This window comes from Bubalus kerabau, chromosome 10, assembly GCF_029407905.1.
Source record: "Bubalus kerabau isolate K-KA32 ecotype Philippines breed swamp buffalo chromosome 10, PCC_UOA_SB_1v2, whole genome shotgun sequence".
Lineage (NCBI taxonomy): Eukaryota > Metazoa > Chordata > Mammalia > Artiodactyla > Bovidae > Bubalus > Bubalus kerabau.
This window is the reverse complement of record NC_073633.1, coordinates 24,702,388-24,716,831: the sequence shown is the minus strand read 5'-3', so window position 1 is coordinate 24,716,831 and position 14,444 is coordinate 24,702,388.

Sequence of the window (14,444 nt, the reverse complement as noted above, 5' to 3'; positions counted from 1 at the left end):
TAGGCGGATTCTTTACCGCTGAGCCACCAGGGAAGCCACGTGGGATCTTTAGTTGCAGCACGTGGGATCTAGTTCCCTGACCAGGGATTGAACCCTGGTTTCCTGTATTTTGAGTGGGGAGTCTTAGCCACTGGACCACCAGGGAAGTCCCTTTGCTAGTTTCTGGGTTTCCTTACCCAGAATGTCCCATCAGCTCTCCCTGTTAGCAAGAGATCTGATCCCACTGACCACCTCCTGTGTGCTTGGACTTGTGCTGAGCCGTGCTGTGGAGGAGGCAGAGAGGGGCAGACACTTGCGATACAGTGTAGAGTCATGATAATAGTCCACGTTCATCGAGCATGCATTGTGCACTGAGTGTTGCTCTATGTATTGTTTGTTTAGTTAAATCCTCACGGCAAATATGAGATAAGAATTGTTACTTATGCCTGTTTGCCAGATGAGGAAACTGAGGCTCTGAGAAGTTAAATAATTTGCCTAAGGGCCCAGCATGGGTTATGGCACCAGGATTCGACCCTAAAGTCAGTGACTCGGCACTAAAACATCTACTGCTGTCAAAATCCATGGTGGAGCCAGCGCTCTGGTCTCTGGGAGTGAGGGAAGGGCCTGGAGCTCTCGGACCCAGGTGGGTCTGTGTGAGTGAGAGCGTTGGGAGCAGGAAGCTTGTGAATGCCATTCAGTCTTTGGAGAACTTGGCTACTGTTAACCTGAATGTCACAGCCCTCAACACAGAGCCTGGCACCCAATGGATTATGGGTTCAATAAATGTTTGTTGAATGAACAAATGAGCACCATTAGCAGAGGGGATTTGCAGAGCATTCATACAATCAGCTTTTATTTCAGACTTCCTTCATGCCAGGTCTCATGTTACTGGTGCTCACACACACGCACAACTCTCTGTGAGGGTCTGGTCTGATGAGAGCTGGGCAAAGTCAAAATGGAAGGGCGTGGGGTTTCAGTGCTGAGAAGCCCATAGGCGGTGGGTCCAGCTTGTGATCCCTGGGAAAGGAGCATGAGGCAGGAGATCAGCTTAGTGAGGAGACAGCTCTGTCCTTGTGGGGGCGGGGGTCCTCCATCTGATGCCACTTTCATGCAGCGGGCGCATGGCAGTACCCGCATGTCTAAGAATCAGACACTGTTTTCCAGGCAAGGATAGATGATCTGGTCTACAGAAGTGATCTGATGAAACCAAGGGACGGAAAGTGCGGCAAACTATTCAGAGACCCAGCACCATCCCGTACCCTTAGAGACAACATGAGGCCCTGTCAACTGAAGGAAGAAAGGGCAAGGAGGAAGCTGGGGGTTCGGGGCAGGCGCAGCCTTCCACCTGTGCCCCTCCTGAGTTTCCCTTCTACGTTTCAATCTCCCCTCTCCCCCCGCCCCCACACCTATGTCCCATCCTCCAGCTGCAGCTTGCGGAAGAAAGCTGACATTTACCGACCACGTAGTATATACTGGGCACTGTGCTGCATGTCTTAACGCACACTAAATGACAGATTTAGTTGGGCCTGGCACATAAGAAGTTACTTGATAATTATTTATTAAATAAATGGTTGGACCATAATCCTTATTTTACAGGTGTGGGAGCTGATGAACAAACAAGGAATTTGTTCGAAGATGCACAGTAGGAAGTTGGTGGAGCTGGGGATTTACCATTGCTGTTATTATTTACACTATGTAAGAGCTACTATTTATGGGATACCTATTATCTGATGCATTAGTCACTTTACATAAATTACCTACTTTATAGCAACCCTCCAAGTAACTGAGACAATTGGTATTTTACAAATGAGAAAACTGAGACCCAGAGAGGTGTAGTATTCATTCCCAAACAGCCAGCTCCTAAATGCAGAAATAGGATCTGGATCTAGACTTCCCCATGCTCCCCACACTCCCAGCTTCAGGATAACTGGAATCCCTGCAAATAGAAATGTTGTCAAAGTATGGATTTGCCTGGGCAAAACTAACCAGTGCTCACCAAGGATCAGGTCCTACTTTCTTCAACTCAGTCATTAAGCCTCTGGGAGCAAGACATCTAGAACATACTCTTGGCTCCCTGTGGGTCTGGGGCCTGGACTAGGGACCAACAGAAATGTCCTCCTCTCCTTCTCATGTCTCCAGCAGAGTCAGGAAGACTAGGCTGCCCTCAGCCCAGGAAATGTCCAGCCCCTTCCTGGTATGGGCTGAACTGGCATTACTTAGGGGCCAGAATATCTAGGAAAGGCTTCTGGGTGGAGGAGGATTTGAAATGGAATTCATCTGCAATGGAGTAGAACTTGGTCATTTGGAAGTGGGAATGAGAGACTTCTGGGGCAGGTTCAGTTCAAGTCAGTCGCTCAGTTTGTCCGACTCTTTGCAACCCCATGGACTGCAGCACACCAGGCTTCCCTGTCCATCATCACCTCCCGGAGCTTACCTAAACTCATGTCCATCGAGTCAGTGTTGCCATCCAACCATCTCATCCTCTGACATCCCCTTCTCCTCCAGCCTTCAATCTTTCCCAGCATCAGGGTCTTTTCCAATGAGTCAGTTTTTCCCATCAGGTGGCCAAAGTATTGTAGTTTCAGCTTCAGCATCAGTCCTTCCAATGAATATTCAGGACTGATTTCCTTTATGATTGACTTGTTGAATCTCCTTGCAGTCCAAGGGACTCTCAATAGTCTTCTTCAATACCTCAGTTCAAAAGCATCAATTCTTCGGTGCTCAGCTTTCTTTATAGTCCAACTCTTAGATCCATACCTGACTACTGGAAAAACCATAGCTTTGACTGGATGGACTTTGTTGGCAATGTAATGTCTCTGCTTTTTAATATACTATCTAGGTTGGTCATAACTTTTCTTCCAAGGAGCAAGCATCTTTTAATTTCATGGCTGCAGTCACCATCTGCAGTGATTTTGGAGCCCAAAAAAGTAAAGTCTCTCACTATTTCCATTGTTTCCCCATCTATTTGAAGTGATGGGACTGGATGCCATGATCTTAGTTTTCTGAATGTTGAGTTTTAAGCCAACTTTTTCACTCTCCTCTTTTACTTTCATCAAGAGTCTCTTTAGTTCTTTGCTTTCTGCCATAAGGATGGTGTCATCTGCGTATCTGAGGTTATTGATATTTCTCCCGGCAATCTTGATTCCAGCTTGTGCTTTATCCAGCCCGGCATTTCGCATGATGCACTCTGCATATAAGTTAAATAAGCAGGCTGACAATATACAGCCTTGATGCACTCCTTTCCTGATTTGGAACCAGTCTGTTGTTCCATGTCCAGTTCTAACTGTTGCTTCTTGACCTGCATACAGATTTCTCAGGAGGCAGGTAAGGTGGTCTGGTGAAACTTTACAAAGATGAGTGGGGTGGTCATCGGGGGACAGCAGAGAAAGGCCTTGCTGAAGCAGAGTGTGCGTGTACACACTGGCTCACAATAGAAAAGATGAGAACACATGCAGCAAGGGGCTTGAGAGTCCCACGACCCCCTCAGAGCCATTCCATCCTCTTGACTGCAGGAGGGAGGCATCAGGTTTCCCTGCCTAGTCTGAGACTGGGAGAAGAGAAATCAGGGAGCGAGATAATGTGTTATATAGGAGAGACTATCATGGACCCACTGTAATGAATTGGTGAGAACATCACATCATTAGCACCATGGTAAGTAAAATAGTAAAAAAAACTGACTTAAAATTTAATGTTCAAAAAACTAAGATCATGGCATCTGGTCCCATCACTTCATGGCAAATAGATGGGGAAAAAGTGGAAACAGTGACAGATTTTATTTTCTTGGGCTCCAAAATTACTGTGGACGGTGAGTGCAGCCATGAAATTAAAAGATGCTTGCTTCTTGGAAGGAAAGCTATGACAAATCTAGACATAGTATTAAAAAGCATATACATCACTTTGCCAACAAAGGTCCATATAGTCAAAGCTATGGTTTTTCCAGTAGTCATGTACAGATGTGAGAGTTGGACCATAAAGAAGTCTGAGTGCCAAAGAATTGATGCTTTCAAATTGTGCTGAAGAAGACTCTTGAGAGTCCTTTGGGGGGAGATCAAACCAGTCAATCCTAAAGGAAATCAACTCTGAATATTCATTGGAAGGACTGATGCTGAAGCTGATACTTTGGCCACCTGATGGAAAGAGTCAACTCATCTTCTCCTGATGCTGGGAAAGATTGAGGGCAGGAAAAAAGGGGACGACAGAGGATAAGATGGTTGGATGGCATCACCGACTCAATGGACATGAATTTGAGCAGACTCTGAGAGGCAGTGAAGGACAGGGAAGCCTGGTGTGCTGCAGTCCATGGGGCCTCAAAGAGTTGGACATGACTTAGTGACTGAAAAACAACAACAACGTAAAACAGATATGCTAAAGTCCCATTGTATCTCACAAGTAGATTAAACACCCCTCCTGAACCCATTCTCCCTGAACCTTTCTTTCCTCTCTGGGGTGGGGGTCGGGACGCTACGACCTCATTGGCCCCATTACAGGTGAGTTAGCCAAGATCCTGAAGAGACCCAACTCTGCCCACTTGCCTGCCCGGAACACTGACTCCAGAAGTTGGCAAAGCTGCCGTCACCACCCAGCTCTCCCACTCAGCTGTCTGCAGTCATGTCAGCCGAGACCAAGGTGGGCGACCTCAGGCCCATTGCTGTCCACACCTAGGCATGGTGCCTGATCAGATCTGACTCCCTGCCAGGAACGCTCAAGCTCACACACCTGCCTGCGGCTCTCAGTCCCCTGCGCAAGCTGCTCCCTCCCCAGCCCTGCAGAAGGTGGGAGCGTCCTACAGCAGACGACAGTCAGCGGTGCAGACCCAGCAGAGCGTCCTTCCCTTGCCACTGCTGCTGCCAACACCATCTCAAATGACCACAGATGCCAGCTCACCTGCTCTTCACTCTACCTGACCCAGCCTCTACCCCAAGAAAGCAGGACAGGGCAAGGGTCGCTCCAAGTCACAGCCTGTAGAGGAAGTGTGGCAAGAGGCCTGGAGGCCCTGACTTTTGCATCATTTCAACGTGGCCAGTGGTAGGGCCTTTCCAGGAGACCTCTGTAGGGTTGGAGAATTTTCCATGAGCCAAGTAGTAGACTGTGGAGGGTTTCTCAGAGGAGGTAGTGACAGTTACATCCACTTTGGAGAGGTGGGGAAGGAAAAGAGTTCACTGGGGACTCTGGAGAACAGAGAGAGGGCAGAACCCTTTGCCTCCAAGGCTGACCACTCCCTCCCGGGACAGTGTTGGGGGTGGCACATTTGCCCCAGAGACCCAGGGCAAGTGCGGAGAGTTAATCTCAAGAAAATCAACAAGAGAAGATAAGTCCCGGAAGTGATGAACCCAGAGTTTGGGGTGAGGATGGTTGAGGGCAGCCTGTCATTCCAGAGGTACCAAAGGGAGAGGGCAGAAGGTCCCTAGGAGAGAAGCCAGGCACATGAGGCAAGAGGCCAGCCTGGCAAGGCCCAGGCTGCTCAGTCTAACACCGCTTTCATAGACGGGGTACTTTGCAGTGTCCCTGGTGCCTGAGAATGAGATGCCACCCTCTCAGGATGGATTTCACTCCAGGCCTGGTGTAGGCAAGAGGAAAGGCCATTCAGGTAGCCCCCTAGATGCGGAGTCTAGTCTTGCCCACTCAGCATCTGGGTCTCCCTTGGGGACCTGTGTCCCTCAAAGAAAGGCCCCACCCAGGCCCTTGCCCCTGGCTTTCCTGTGCTCAGTTCAGAGGCTGAGAGCATGTCTAGAAAGCTGCAGGTGTTTCTCTTTCTGACTTCACTCTGTCTCCAGGTCCCCAGCGGCCTCCAGGTCCCCAGTGAATATATGTTGAATGAACATGCCCCTTGCTCAGACTCTCAATAGCTCTCCTTTGCCCTCAGGACATAAACTCCTCTCCAGATTCACAGCGGGGGGCCATAGTCCCCAACGTCTTCCTAGGAGGGAGTGTCATTCTGGGTCTTGGAGGAACAAAGGGGCAAGCGGGGCACCTTGCCTGACCCTGCTCTTCTTCAAGGTGCCCACCTGCTTGAAGCACGGACACATCCACTCAGTTTTGTTTTGCTTTCTTTGTTTTTTAATTTAGAGGCATCATTGCAAGACCAAGGGATGAATTCATTCTTTTTAATAAAGGAATCTTCAAATCAAATAGCCCTTCTAGCTATTCCATCAACAACCCACTGGAGTGCCAGTCACAGAGACCACTCATTTACCAGGTAATTGCTGTCATTCAAGTGTTGGATGGGACGTTGTAAGATAGTAGTTAAGTGAATTTTTGCTTAGTCAAGTGCTTTTTCCCCATCAGGTCTGTATATTCTGAATGCGCAGTGGATATCAGTGAGGGATAGACTTGGCTAGCCTTGCTTTCCAGGTCTCTTTATTCCTCTCCTAACTAAGACCCTGCTGGGATGCAACTGGGGGAGGGCCTGGAGTCAGAGCACTCTCCTGGGGGCCCAGCAGAGCACACCCAGCTCCAGGTTATTATTACGTGCTCCATCACCCCCATCTGGTTGCCAGGAAGCTCCAGGTTTGTAATGAGAGTATTCTTCGTTATGGAAAGGAGAGTTTAATGTTCTGGGACAACTTCCTCTCCTCCCTGCCCTCTACCCCTCCTGGTGCTCCTCTGTTCACAGGTGCAAGGCAAGCATTGTCCAGTCATCCTTCACGAGGAAGCTGACACTCCTCTGCTTTTTAAAGATGTGAGCTCTGGGCTGTAGACTCAGTGATAGAGAACAGCTGTGATGAGTGAATCACTCTTTCACCTGATTGCCCCTGTGATCAGTGGCCTTCCTAGGATGGCTGGATGAGATAAGGGTTCAGCGGCTGGACAGGCTCAGTCTACATTAAGAATTAGAGCTCAGGGAGAAGCAGGGGAGGGGCTCTGTGTGTGGCTAGGGTTGGGGCTCAGTTTGCTCCCCTGACTCAGCTTCCTGACGTCTAATGTAAACCATCCTTCATATACAAAATGCAAAACAACTTGTCACTCTCCTGCCTTAAAACCTCCTATGAAAGAAAGAAAGAAAGAGAAAACTTCAGTGGTTCCCTAATGGCCTTTAGGATCACAAAGGACATTTAAGGGAATTCCCTGGCAGTCCAATGGTTAAGACTCCCCATTTCCACTGGAGGGGGCACTGGTTCCATCTCTGGTTGGGAAACTAAGATCTCACATGCCTCATGAACCCCCACCCCTGCCAAAAAAAAAACAACAAACACCGACAGCAAAAACAAGCAGGACATTTAAGACCTTCCTGCTTGGTGTCTGTTGGTCCCTGTCCTTGACACTCCCTCCATGCAGCTTGTGTTCAAGGCAGATGAGCTGCTCAAAGTCTCTGTAGTGCCTGCTTCCCCCTTGCCTCTGAGTTCTCAAGGCAGTTTCCCATGTTGGGACTGACCTTGCTTCCCCTTGGTATTGTGTAAGGCCTAGAAGCTCCAGCTCTAGAACTGAGCAAAGCTGGGTTGGATCCCTGCTTTATCACTTGCTGACTGTGGCAGGAGGGGCAAATAGCTTAGCCTCATTGGAGCACAGAGGACGGATATGGCACCCATGCAAGGGCTGGGGTGTCTTTCAAGGTGTGCCCACCGATAGATTTTCACCCATATGACCCATTTTTATTTATATATTTCTTCGCTGCATGGCACAGCATGCGGGATCTTAGTTCCCCAACCTGGGATTAAATCTGTCCCCCACCCTGCATTGGAAGCACTGAGTCTTAACCACCAGACTGCCAGAGAAATCCTGCACGTGACTCATTTTGAAAGTGAAAGTGAAAGTCGCTCAGTCCTGTCCGATACTGGAGTGGGTAACCTTTCCCTTCTCCAGGGGATCTTCCGAACCCAGGGATTGAACCCACGTCTCCTGCATTGTGGGCGGATTCCTTACCAGCTGAGCCACAGGGAATCATTCATTGTTCCCTGTTGTGTTTGTGTCTGGCTAACACTTGGCCTCCCATTCCTACCTCTTCCTAGTGGCCTTGTTAGACTGCTGTGATTGGAAAACTGGAAAGGACGCCTCCTTGGCCCCCTTACAGCAGAGGCTGTGTGTGAGCACGGGGGTACAGCAATTAGAGGCACCTTGGCGGGTCTGGAGGTTCTCTATGGCTGCTTTGGACTGTCTGGGGCCGGCAAGCCTGGTCGCGGAAATGCAGCCGCATTTCAGGGTTGAGTCTTCCAACTCGGGGTGAGGGGAGGTAGCAGCACCATCCTGGCTCCTGGCCCGGCTACGGCAGCAAGGTCCTGAGGCCAGTGCTCCCAGTGATCCCTCCCCAACACCCATGAGCTTTTTGCTGCCATAACCAAGTGCCACGGACTAAGAGACATTAAATGACACAGCTTTGTGCTTTGTTCTCTTAACGCTGGAAGTCAGAAGTCCAAAAATGCACTGGACAAAAAAAATCAAGGTCAGCAGGCCTGTGTTCCACCTGATGCTCTAGTGGAGAATCCATTTTCTTGCCTTTTCCAGTTTCTATAGGATACCTGCATTCCTTAGGTCATGGCCCTTTCCTCCACACACAAACCAGCTCATACTTCTGTCATCCCATTTCTTCCCCTTTCTTTCTTTTTTTTCTGACTCTGCTCTCCTGCCTCCCTCTTATATTAATATAACCTCCCTAGTGGTTATGTTGGGACCACCTGGATAATCAAGGATAATCTCCCCATCTCAAGACTTTTTTTTTTAAGTGAAGTATAGTTGATTTATGGGCTTCCCTGATAGCTCAGTTGGTAAAGAATCTGCCTGCAATGCAGGAGACCCCGGTTCAGTCCTTGGGTTGGGAAGATCCCCTGGAGAAGGGAAATAGTTAATTTATAATATTGTTAGCTTCAGGTGTACAGCATAGTGATTCAGGGGTTTTTTTCAGATTGTTTTTAATTGTAGGGTATTACAAGATAGTGAATATAATTCCCTGTGCTGTACAATGAATCTTTGTTGCAGTTATCTATTTCATGCATAGTTATTTGTATTTGTTAATCCCATACTCCTAATCTGTCCCTCCCTTCTTCCCTCTCCACTTTGGTAACCATAAATTTGTTTCCTATGTCTGTGAGTCTGTTTCTGTTTTGTATATAGATTCTGCTGCTGCTGCTGCTAAGTCACTTCAGTCATGTCCAACTCTGTGCAACCCCATAAACGGCAGCCCACCAGGCTCCCCCGTCCCTGGGATTCTCCAGGCAAGAACACTGGAGTGGGTTGCCATTTCCTTCTCCAATGCATGAAAGTGAAAAGTGAAAATGAAGTCAGTCAGTAGTGCCCGACTCTTAGCGACCCCATGGACTGCAGCCCACCAGGCTCCTCCGCCCATGGGATTTTTCAGGCAAGAGTACTGGAGTGGGGTGCCATCGCCTTCTCTGGTATATAGATTCACTTTCACTTATATTATTTTTAGATTTCACATATAAATGATGTGACATATCATTTGTCTTTCTCTGATTTACTTCACTAAGTATGATATTCTCTAGGCCCATCCAGGTTACTGCAAATTGCAATCTTTCATTCTTTTTATGGCTTATATTTAGGTCTTTAAACCACTTTGAGTTTATTTTGGTATATGGTGTGGGGGAGTGTTTTACCTTCATTGATTTACATGAGGCTGTCCAGCTTTCCCATCACCGCTTGTTGAAGACACTCCCTTTTCTCCATTTATATTCTTGCCTCCTTTCATAGATTAATTGACCATAGATGCATGTGTTTATTTCTGGGCTCTCTATTCTGTTCCACTGAACTATATGTCTGATTTTGTGCCAAAACCATGCTGTTTTAATTACTGTTGCTTTGTAGTGTAGTCTGAAGTCTAGAAGGGTTATTCCTCTAACTTTGTTCTTTTTTCTTCGGGACTGCTTTGGCAATTCTGGGCCTTTTGTGATTTCCAGTATATATTTTAGGGATATTTGTTCTAGTTCTCTAAAAAATGTCATGGGTATTTTGATAGGGATTGCATTAAATTGGTAAATTGCTTTGGGCAGTATGGCCATTTTAACAAATATTAATTCTTCAAATCCAAGAACTAATGGATATCTTTCCATTTCTTTGAGTCATCTTCAGTTTCTTTTATCAATATTTAATAGTTTTCAAAACATAGGTCTTTTACCTCCTTGTTTAAGTTTATTCCTAGGTATTTTTAATGCAATTTTAAATGAAATTGTTTTCTTTCTTTCTCTTTCTAGTATTTCATTATTAGTGTAAAGAAATGCAAAAGATTTCTATATATCAACTTTATATTTTTGCTGCCTTGCTGAATTCATTTATTCTAATAGTTTTGTGTGCAGACTTGTTTTCTGTATAAAGTATTATGTCTTCTGCAAGCAGTGACAGTTTTACCTCTTCCTTCTGATTTGGATAACTTTTATTTTTTTATCTTGTCTGATTGCTCTGGCTAGGACTTCCAATACTATGTGGAATAGAAGTGGTGAGGGTGGGCAACCTTGTCTTGTTCCTGAATTTAATAGGAAGGCTTTCAGGTTTTCACTATTGAGCATCATGTTGGTTGTGGGTTTGTTGTAAATGGCTTTTATTATGTTTAGATATGTTCCCTCTATACCCACTTTGATGAGATCTGCAAAGTCTCCTTTACCATTATAAGGTAGTATTCAATCTAGAAATTAGTATGGGGATATTGAGGGGAGCAGGGGGCATTGTTCAGCCTACCAAAATGCCTTTCTAAAGTGGTCAGGGCAGCAGGCTCCTGGCTGGTCAGTTCTATAGTATTCTGAGAAGTCATTTCTGGGGACCCAACCTTACGCCTCCTCCTTCAGCTCTTCCAGTGATTTGGAAACACCCAGTAAGTACCCTGTGTTCAATCCTTTTCTGCCTAAAATACAGTAGCTTCTGTTTCCTTCACCCAACCAGGACTAAAATGCCAATTATCCTGCAAGTCTCTGTTTATCTTTGGAAAGACTTCCCCAATTCCTCCAAAGTTCCTTCTCTCTACTCTAGACCCCACAAGTCCTCCTAAATCAAATCTCCCTAGTAGACCACGACCCCTCCATGGGATCAAATGAAAAGGAAGTCTGCAAATGAACCAAAGGCCACCAGCTGAGATCAACTTCATAAACATTAAGCCCTGGATGTGGGCCGAGGCAGGCGTGACCTGAGAAGGACTGGGATTAGCCAGGGTGGGGCCGTACTGTCTGGGCAGCTAGCACCTCAAGAAGGGAAGTCTGGGATAGGAGTGCTGTCTCAACCTTACAAAACTCCTGCGACTCAAAAAAAAAGAAGGGTATTTTCAGATACAGAAGCAAGTCAGCATCTGGATACACATGAAACAGTACATTCTCCAGGTCCAGGGCTGCTGTCCAGTCTGGGGCTTCATGGCCCTTAATCCAGAAATGCAGAAAAATGGCACATGACAGAAAGGACAGGCCCTGATCCTTAGGAAAATGTGGAGGGTCAAACCTAGAAAGCAACCGATGAGCAGAAGCTGCATTTCCCTTGACAAGGCAGAAAAGGCAACAGGCCAGGTGATGCCCTGGGCCTGTGGGAGGCCCTGCCCCTACCTTACCTGGGACAGGACCAGCAGTCTGGCCCAGTACCCAGAAGGGCATGCCCATACCTGGGTATCAATGGAGCAAGGAAACAAGTGTCAGCTGCATGGAACACAACAAAGAAGACTCTTCATGCCACCTTAGATGACATGCATATGAAGATGGGACAATAGGGAAAGAGAGCCCGGCAGAAGGCCACCTCCACTGGCAGGCAAGAACTAAAAAGCCCAAACTAGAAAATGCAGAGGCTCCATTCTGCCCATGGCTATCGTATGCTGTGGTAACACACAGACCCCATGCCTTCCCCAGGCCTCAGTCTTTCCCGTCTGTACATGGGGAACAGTAGACTCTATGGAAGGGTTCAGGGAAATAAGGAAAACAAGAAAGCACTGTGCAAAGTAGGGGGTTAGGGAAGACAGAGGAGTGGGAGACGCAGATCCTACACCATGGCAGGAAAGAGGCTCCGGCTGAGGAGGAGGCCTGGGAGGCCTGGGGTGTCACTAATGAGGTCCCAGCAGACAGGGCTGGGCATGAGTGAGCTGAAGGATCCAGCCCTCCTCCATCCCGATGCTCGGCACACTTCAAATTAATAATTAAAATGCTTCCTGTCAGATTCCAGCCTGACACGTAATTAGAGCAGCTCCAGGCTTTAGGCAATGGTGATGAAAACAGTTCTTGTTAGAAAGAGACTTTTCTGGGGATCAGCTGGATGAGGATAGAATCCTCCTCCCTGGATTTTGCTATCAGGGCCTCCCTCCATCTGCATTCCAGATAGATAAAGACAGGGGTTTTCCTTGCAGCCTGGGGAGGGGCAGGAGCATGGAAAGGAGCATCCATTTCCCCTCTACCTGCTCCAAGAGGAGGCTGGACAAAGTGCCATCCTAGCTGACATGAGAGGGCAAAGCAGGGGTCTGTACAGGAAGGAGGGAAGGTGGGGATTTCTTGGACTTTCAAAGTCCAAACAGATAAATCTGGGTCCGCTGCAGATTCTGAATGCCACTCCGTCCTGTGCACACAAGATATTGCTGTCATAGCCTTTCTTCCCAGCGCTGCTCGGTAGTTGCTGAGTTCAGCCACCAACTCTTAAGAGGTCAAGGCATCTCAGGCCCCTCCGCACCTATTCCCTGGCATCTACCACGTCCTTCTAGAGCAAAGACCTTCCTATCAACAAAGTGGGGCGTGGACCCCAGAGTTCTAGCTCCCAGCCTCTGGGTTTCCTCAACCTCTCAGGAGCAAAGCTTGGAGGTGCTGTCCATGGTTCCACAGAAACTTCCAGTTTCAGGCTCTTCTCCTAGCAGTTCCCCAGAGCCTCAGCCAGTCAACCCCTTCCTCCAGAGTCCAGTCCCCGAGCTCTGTCAAACCATCCTACCTGCTCACCTGCCACCCAGCCTGGCCCCCTCAAGAGTGTGACGGGACCACCACTGCTAAGCTCATTCAGGAAAGTCCCAAGTGCCTACCCGGGGGCTTCACCCTGCTGGCTCTGCCCTTAGGAGCTCGGCAATCAGCACTCATGCCAAAGCTACCTATTAGAAGGAGAAAATCATTTTAAAGTAATGTTGTGTTGCTTCATTGAAGTTGCCTTCATAAATATTTCAAAGGTGTTTATTAGGAAAACCACAGGAACAGAAAAGAGGCTGTAGAGACTGAGAGAAGAGATGCCTTGTGAGGTCTCAGCTGCCTCTGCCACCACCATCAGTGAAACATCTACCCCCTCGGAGGGCCTGGCCCTGTGGCAGCTGCAAAGAGGAGAAGCCCACTTTGTTGTGTTGCCCTCCCCCACCTTGGGGAGGCAGCTACTCTGAAGCCATGTACCTATCCTCAGATTGAACCAACCCCAGGAGGTAATATAACAGAGTCCTGTGGACCCAGCGCTGAGCTGGTGCAGGGGCCTCCTAGGTCTTCCTCTGAGTGCTGTTCCCAGTTGCTGGACAATTGTTCCCCTCCTCTGACTCAGGCTTCCCTTGTGGCTCAGTTGGTAAAGAATCCGCCTGCAATGCGGGAGACCTGGGCTTGATCCCCTGGTTGGGAAGATCCCCTGGAGAAGGGAAAGGCTACCCACTCCAGTATTCTGGCCTGGAGAATTGCCTGGGACACAGAGTCGGGCAAGACTGAGTGATTTTCACTTTCACTTTCTGACCCAGTGGTGCACGGGAAAGAGCTGGGAGGTCCCTTCCTGGGCAGGCTGATGTACCCAGATTTGTGGCTGCTGTCCTTCACTCTCCTCTCCCCTCCCCACTCCCTCATTTACTCCCCTCTCCCCAAGCACATATCTATCCAGGACCACATCAGACTAGGAGCAGCAGACCCAGAGCAGGTGCACAGGGCCAAACAACCAAACCCAGGAGCCCCTCAGCCCAGGCATCTCAGCCTTGTCTTGCCCCGCTCCATTGGGCAGGGAGAGCCCAGCCCAGGATCCTGAAGAGGTGGTAAGAATGGTGTCTTCTTTCCCTTCTTCTCGCTGTGGGGATGGGGCAGGGCTGGAGACACCACGACTGCCTCTGATACAGCTCCTCCCCTTGGGAAAGAGCCTCTTTCTCTTCCCCAAGCCAAAGCCAACAAGTCAATTAAACCCCAAGAAAGCAGATTCTATCTGCAGGCCAAGGGATTACATTGATCTGCAATGCTGGTACCCTGGGGGCCATGGCTGCCTCCCCTCGAGCCTGGAGCTCCTCTTCTGCCATCTTCAACTGAGACAAGAGCAATCCTCCCCACCGCCACCTCCATCCTCCTGCATCCCTCCACCCCTGCCACACCCTGTCTGATGGCCTATCCCCTCTCTGCTGGTCTCTGGTCAAATCTCTCTTGTTTGTGCAGGCTGAGCCTGAGGCCATCTGTTCAGACCTATCCATTCACTCGGCTTAAGTGCAGGTGAGGTGCCCCTTGGAACCTCAGTCCTTTGGGCAATCTCTCTTCATCTCAGTCAGCCAGAGAAGGGAGGACTGTTCTTGACCCCATTTTGCAGAAGTGACCTGCAAGGGCACAGAGTACCCAGCACCCCAAGGGTTAGAA